Raw genomic sequence first — 8,460 nt, 5'->3', positions numbered from 1 at the left:
TTTTTTGTGGAATGGGGGATTGAACTCAGATCCTTGTGCTTGCCAGGGAAGCACTTATTCCACTGAGCCATCTCCCCAGACCCCAGAAGTTCTTGAGAAGATGTGAAGTTCTTGTTCCAGGATGGCAGACACAGAGAAAAGTGATGGTTTATATTTCAGATTGAGCAAAACTATAACTAATGAAAGAATCCCTGTAGCACAAGTCATCTCACATTTTATAAACAGCTTTCTGGCAAACAAATTTCAAGGTGAAATTTTATTCAAAGTGACATGAAGCTAGAAAAAAAAGTGATAACAAAATAAAATAGGCAATTCAACAAAGAAAACAAAAAAAAATTCTAATAAGAGACTGAACTAAACTACAGTATTTTTTAAAAACCTGGAACATCCCTGTTTGACAATTTTGTGTTTACAATAAGCCCAAACGTAATTGCTCTGATGGGCTGTCAGAGAAAAGATTAATTTGGCAAAGATTAGTATTGACTTGCTGTTTATTAAGGCTTTTAAACAGCTGTATCTGCCAGCATTCTTGTAAGTGGCTGTCATATCTGAAAATCAGCCTCACACCCTAGTGATTGCCAGCTGTTACTAAACAATCTTCTACCACTTTGAATGTCTTTCTCCAGGCCAAACAACAAGAGCAAACTATTGTAAAATGAGCCTTTTTTTCCTCATGTCACATTTTTTGGGGGGGAGGGTGGAGGTGGGGAGCTTCTAAATGTTGAAATGTCAGCTCATGGCTGATGGCTTAGCTGATAAAGGGCACCGGAAACCAGTAGGTGGTTTTGGGTGCTGGATGATTACATTCCCTGTGTAGAGAGTGGTTGTGCTGTTAGTCACCTCACACAGACAAAAAACAACAACAACAACAAAAAAAAACCCACAGCTTGCAACTGTCATAGGCAAAAGGTTTTAAAGACAGAATGTGGCAATCAAAAGTCTATAACCATCAGAATTACAAGATGAATGTTCTGTTTCCCCAGACCGAGCACATAGCTTATACGCCATTCCTACTGCTGAAAAAAGATGTTGAAGAAAAGTTAGGTGGTGGTCTTTAATCTTTAGCATGAAGGCCAGGACATTACAAAGAGAAAAGCTACCATGAAGGCCAGGACATTACAAAGAGAAAAGCTACCATGAAGGTCAGGACATTACAAAGAGAAAAGCTACCTTGTAAAACATGTCCCTTGTGTTTTGATTCAGCAAAATCCTGTAGAATAAACTGATTTGAATGTTTTGAAGTCAATAGAGGAAAAGTGCAGAGAGAGTTTTTGGCTAGAATAAGACTCAATGGTTTCAAAATCCAAGTAGCATCAAAAAGGCAATGGAAAGAACAACATTGCAGTGTAGTTAAATGTCAGACTGCAATGGGCCCAGTGTTATGGTGAAAGTAATATTAGGCCTTACAATGTGACTGATGGTGGAGCAGTTAGTCTGGACCTTTTTTATGTTGAGTCAGACTAGAATAAGCTGCTACAATAGATGCAGAGAGGACACTGTCATGCCTTAACCTTTTTTCTGCAGGCACTTCCCCATTATTTTCTGGAGTGTGTGAAGGTAGAGTTTGCATAGAAGCTAAGCCTTCCAGAAGAACACTGCAAGCAGATCTTTTTACATGTCACCTCTGTATATGTTTTTTTTTTGAGGTCTTTGCAATTGATGCTGTAAGATGCTTGACATTTGAGTCAGGTACAGACAATTGAACCTTTATTCTCAGCCCAGTGTATGTATCTGCCAACCATGGATATCCAACAGATTTTTCATACCTTATCATGGAAAGTGATATTGTAGGTGGATGACACAGAATACTAATTCAGTACTAACAAACAGAAGTGAAGTGAGTTGACACAGAAAACAGGATGTATGTTTGCCTTAACCCCTCACACTGTCTCTGCTGAATCCTAGACAAAAATCAGAGGAAAATTTGGAATATTGTATTCACTTAAAAAATAACCTATGATCTTGAATTCCAGAGTATTCTATGTCCAACATGACTGTGAATTTAAGAGTACCATGGCCATAATCTAGAGAAAGAGCCATATCAACAAGGCCTGCCCTGTGCTGATGAATGAAACTAAATGCAGGATTTTGCAGAATTATACTTCTTACTAGGTCCAAGTATGTATATCAATGCAATAGTTCCATAGTTAGACTCAAAGTACATGGAAAAATTAATCTTGTTTTTAAAAATATCAAAGGCCAGGGTAGGTAATGGGGGAAACCACGTGGCTTTTGTTGGTTTGTTTTTGTTTTTGTCTTTGTTTTTGAGACAGTCTTACTAAGTAGTCCAAGTTGGACTTAGACTTGTGAACCTACTGCTTTACCTTTCCAAGTAGCTGAAATTACATGCATGTTCTACTGCCTCTGACTCATGCATAGTTATCATCTTGCAAGTCAGTATTTTGACAGACACTTTCACCATAATTCCTTTATAGGCTTGATTGCTTCCCATAGGCCTGTAATTCTTTAATTATTCAGATGAGTGAAATGAGCATGGAAAGTAAAGGGATATGTTAACTTCAAGACAACATTTGATAAAGCCAATAAAATAAGAGAAGGTCTCATTTTGGTTACACAAAAATCAAGGAAGTGCTCCTCAATGTTTGTGGTCCATTATACCAGGAACCTCACATTCTTGGTCTAATGTTTAACACATAGAAATTTTCCCAAGTAAAAATAGCTTCCACTTTTATCCTCTTAGCTTTATCTTTGAGAGGTCTATCCAGTTTCCCGAGCCCAAGGAAAATCCTTAAAACTTATTAATTGTGACAAGTTTGGTAGCAACTTTTGTCACACCTTTTTATTATTTTGTTTAATAGAGTTAGCATACAGAAACTTACATTTGGTATTACATTTGGTATTTGGTATTTGGTATTATTACATTTGGAGTTTCATATAAGGTGAAAGGAAGAACAGTACATCTTAATGAAACTGCAATTTCTAGGTAATCTTACAAAATATACATATCTGCAAAGCCATTCTGCTGCTGATCTCGGTCATTTTGAGCATCTGGTTTCATGCTGTGGTTTCAGCAAACCAATATAACAGAAGCTATAGTCCTTCACAGCATTAGGTACCCAAGGGTATTCTAGATTCCTTTTCTTCTTTCTCTCTCTCTCTCTCTTTCTTTCTTCTTTCTTTCTTTCTTTCTTTCTTTCTTTTTTCTTTCTTTCTTTCTTTCTTTCTTTCTTTCTTTCTTTTTCTTTCTTTTTTTTCTTTCTTTCTTTCTTTCTTTCTTTCTTTCTTTCTTTCTTTCAACTTTCTCTATTTTATTTCTCCCTTCTTCTGTTTCTTTCATAACAGTATAGAGAATCTGCTACTTTATATAAAAACCTATCAATTACTGAAATAACTTTAGTTTTGCATCCTCAGAACATTCACCTTCAAAGCAGGCATGGTTGGAGAAGCTAGATTGCTTGCAGCCAGCAGAAGCTGGCCTCCATCTTCCCTTTGCTGATCACTTTGTTAATTCCCAGATAAAGAGAAAGAGGGCCCATTTTGTCTCCTCCCCCTCTTCTTAATGTACACTGATCAGAAGTCTCCAAGGACTTTCTTAGGTGACTTCCCATTTCACACCACAGATGGCTTACATAAAAAATATTAGCTTCATTTATTCACACAGCTTCATTTCACTGAAATGAGTCTATTTTTAGCATGCGACCCAAAGGTTTGTTTTCACATTTTTGTAAATATAAAGCTGTTTTACTGATTTCTCATGCTTTAATCATCATTTCTACCACCCAAAAAGCTTTTGGACTAAATGGATCTAATGAATCTTCTAATGTGGAATGCACTTTAAAAAAATGGTTTTAGAATTGCTTTACAAATTTGATTTATCTATATTTTTATATAATATTTAAGTGTTTATGTATTTCCAGGTTAGTTTTGATCATTTCAGTTTCAGCATAAACACTGTATATGATCTGTCAACATAATGATGTAGATTCTTTCTCTTGGTTTTATCTTCATGTCATTACTTTGGAGAGTATTTCAATTTGGGCAGCATATTATATTGGAAAAATGCTATAACTCTTCAGAAAATATGAGTTCAAAGAAAGAAATCACAAATAAATAATTCAAAACTTTTCCCATTTTTTCTTGTTGCTCAGAGTTGATATAAACTTCATGCTGGATGTTGCCTTAGGTTCAGTCCCTCTTTTAATAAAACAAAACAACCTACTAAATTATTTAGAAATGGAAATGATAGATGTTACCATGTAACATCAACTATACTTGATAACACAGTAAGAATTCTATAGGGGGTGTGAAAATTGACTAATTTCTCCAAACAGATTATGTGAGTTACCCTAATTGACTGCCAACTTCAATATCCTCTACTCTACCTCCTTTAACTCTACAGGTAAATAAAGACAATAGTCTTTATTTTCCCCACAAAATTCATGTCAATCTGAAGGGTTAGTGCTGAAGAAGATGAAAAGATTCATCACTATTTCCCCTATATTTAATCAGTAATTGCCATTCCTGTAGATAATTGAAAGCACCCAAGGACTGATGTTATCTAAGACCAACCTAGAGCATGTGAGCATTCCAAACCTTTTCTAGACCCTAAGTTTAAAATGAGCACTAAGTTTAGATATACATGCTTCAAACTTTGCTCTATAAAAGATACAGTTAATCTGTCCTAGTATTTATTCTTTGTAGTTACCCTAGAAGAATTCTATTTCATAAGGATTCTAACAAATGAGTTACATAAAGACTCAAAGACGGGGCTGGAGAGATGGCTCAGTGGTCTAAAGCACCTATTTGGAACAAGCTTGGAAAAGCACAGGGACCACGGTTCGATCCCCCAGCACCACATGCCAGCCAGCCGCGCCCCCTGGTGGGCTGAGCTGGCCACACACACACACACACACACACACACACACACACACTAAATAAATGTTTAAAAAAAATTTAAAAAAAATAAAGACTCAAAGACTTGGCTAATTGTTGTGGAACATTACATGTAATCTCAGCATTTGGGAGGAAGCTGAGGTAGGAGCTCCACCATAAATTCCAGGCCACAAATTCCAGGCCAGCTTGGACTACATAATGAGACTCTGTCTTGAGAAAGAAATAAAAAAGCAAAGGAAGAAGAAAAGAAAAAAAAAAGAAAGAGAGAAAAAGAAAGAGAAACATTTTATTGCCACAGCATAGGATTACAACTTAAAAAATTAAGAATCTAGTAGTAAAATCACATCCATTGCATTCCTAGGTTAGTCGATAATCTAAAACAGTTTGATGTACACAAAAAGAAACCTAAGAATAGATATGCTAGAATGTACAGCACTCATCAATGTTGTCTTTTTATCACCCTCAATGTGTGTAGGAATTCATCTTAATATTTGCTTCCACCTACAGTATTCTAGGTAGGCATGAGGAAGAACAAAGAGAAAATGAAATGAGTGGTGCCTGTCAGGAACCACACACTTTCCCAGAAACCCTCAGTGGATGTCTCTTATATCTTACTGGTCTCTGCAGCCAATCAGCCTTTGATACTCATTGCCTCCTCAATTCAACAGTATTCTTTTGGCAAGAGACACAGAGACAATCAATGTTTGCGATAAAATCAGCATTGTACACCACACCAACTTCGTTGTTAAATGAAGAACTTTTCCACTGCACCATCACTAACTGTTCTTGAAAAATATTCATGGTGATCCCTGACTAACATTTTCATCCAACTTAGATTTTCTATTTAATTTTTGCTGTTTTTGACAACTGTGAAACCCTCCTCCAAGCCTCCTTCTTCAATCTTACCTCCCCTAAATACTAACCCATAGTTCTGTGACCATCAAAAGACAATTCCACCCTATGTCTAATAAGCACTGCACATGACGTTACCTGAAATAAAGTTATGAACCCCCAATAAATACCTGATCTCCCTCTCAAGCTCTCTTTGTTGGAGGATGGCATTCTGGCTCTTATCTAGCTTTCTAAGTTAGGAATCTTCATGTCCTTAGCATTTCTTTCTTTCATCCCTCATGAAGATGGGACCATTGGGTTACATGATACTAAATCCTGATTAGCTCCCACAGTTTCTGAATGATTATTCACCTCTTCCTCTCTCACAAACTTAGTCCTGTACCTCTGTGTTCTCCCTGGACCATCATACCAGTCTTCAAGTTTACAAAGAGATCTTGTCTTCTTCTTTATAATATTTAATATTATAAATTTATATTATAACAGCATGTTTCATGGTTTTTCTCTCACTCACAGATTAAAATTCTATGCTGAGACTGATTGTTAAATCATGCAAAATATGACACCAATCTGTCTTACTTGATACTGCTTCTCAATTTTCTTTTCTAATATTCTAAAATTGGACAGTCAATTTTCTTGTCAACCCTAAAATACTGGATTATCAGGTTTAAAATCTTGTAATTAGTCATTATGCTTTCTTTTCATTTCTGAATACTTCCCTCCATCTCAATAAATTCAACTTTCTTTTCCCAATATTTCCACAACACTCTGTTTCACTTTAGAAAATTTGAAAATATAAGTATTTCTATTTGTGTTTATTTCCCTTACTCTCTTGCTAGTTCCTTAGGTGTACTCAGATTTATGATCATTACAGTACCCACATAAGCAGTGCTAGGTACAAATGTGTATAATAAGTGTTGAAAGAATGGACAGTATATTTCTTTTTCCAGAAACAACCTCATAAGTACATGATGGTCTCCTAGACAAAGAAATATAGGAGATTATCCTCTGTCGTAGTCTAAAAATAATGGAAATATCAAATTCTTTGTTCAGTCATAATACCTAAAGATGTGTGTTCTTTTAAAATAAGTTTGGGGATTGTATTTTTTTCCTGTAGAATGGCATATCTGAACTTCATGTACAAAAATGAAATGACTAATTATAAGGTCTAGAAAAAGCTGAATTGCTCAGGGAAAAAATGGGAATAGACAATTTTGAATACCAGGGAATGCTCTACACAGAAAAGAATGAGGAAAAAAAGAAAAATGAGTTACTGAGAACAACCAGCTAACAAGAGTGATTTGCCTCTGAGATAGGTGGAACAGTTAATATTAGTAATTTAGTTATATATTTAAGGATACCATCACACATTTGTTTACGGAAAAATGAAAGTAATGTTTACTGCAACATTATATCCAGTGGTTAAGACTGAAAGTAAGACAAAATATGTGTCCACAGACAAATGAATAAATTATGGAATAACAGTACAGTGTAATACTTTATAGCTACTAAATATGACAAAATTTGAACTTTCTCAATATTAATGTCAAATACCAGATAACCTAAGAACATTTTTTCTATAATTTTATTGATAAACAATAAAGTATGACACTTTCAATAATTAACACATTGCATACTATCTTCCTAGTGGTTCTTTGCTATACAAGTTGTAGACATGATATCCTATTTACAAACACTATTAGAACAAATCCCTCTATTCATTGAATTAAAAGAATGTAGCTATATATCTATCCTAACCATTTTTTTTATCTTCTAGCACCTTTATTCTTTTTTTCCATAATTTTATTGATAAACAAATAGCAATGAGACAGTTTCAAATCAAATTGGTAGGACAGTTTCAATAATTAACATATTGCATACATTCTTATACACAGATACAAAATGGACATTCATCTGTATCCCCTTTTTGGTTTAGTTCCATAATTTAAATATTATAGGTGTGTGAACTCAGCAAAATATTCCAAAATAGTCCAATAGTCCATAATAGTATTGGGTCTTCCACTTGACTGGCAAAGTCAGAAGTTGTTCACCTGAGTCCCCTACACCTCAACATAAAAACATGGCTTTACTTCTTATACTTTGTTTTTATACATTTCTGCTGGATGGTTAAGACCAAGATAAAACAAGACCTATGCAACAAGAGCTGTGGCTTTTGGATCTGATAAGGCCAGTCAAATCCCTTCAGGATTTATCCTGAGATCCTGTACCTCAGATTGTAGATCCTTTGTCGGTGTCAGCCATGTGGATGAGTCACGGCCATTGCTTGGCCAATGTACTCTCTGTAAAAGGAGAAGAGCTAGGAAAGATGACAGTGGCAAGCCATACAGTTATATGTAGAAGATGGGTAAGGCAATGATCCTGAGAATCTTCAGAAGTTTTTGAATCTAGCAGTTAATTGGAATGATTCTCACTCTGACTAACTATATATACTGACACCTGTGAACTAAGCAACTGCACTGAAGATGGCAATTTTTAATAGGTTCAGGCTTGGAGTGCCTGTGATACTGGTCTTCTGAATATGGGCTGCTTGTCATGACATGCCACTTGCTGCTGTGCTGTCTCTCAGGTAGATGATTGTTCGAAAAGAGGGGGGTGGTGAACAAAGGTAGGAGACAGGAAAAGGAATGTTGTGGGACTGTCCTGCTACAAGGTTGTATATGGTTACATTTCTGGACTTATGCATAAACATAAGAATTATATAATTCTTTATGCCTATTTTTAAAATATATTTTAATT

Source organism: Octodon degus, unplaced genomic scaffold (genome assembly GCF_000260255.1).
Source record: "Octodon degus isolate 3935 unplaced genomic scaffold, OctDeg1.0 scaffold00086, whole genome shotgun sequence".
NCBI classification, from domain to species: Eukaryota; Metazoa; Chordata; class Mammalia; order Rodentia; family Octodontidae; genus Octodon; species Octodon degus.
This window is presented reverse-complemented; position numbering follows the sequence as displayed.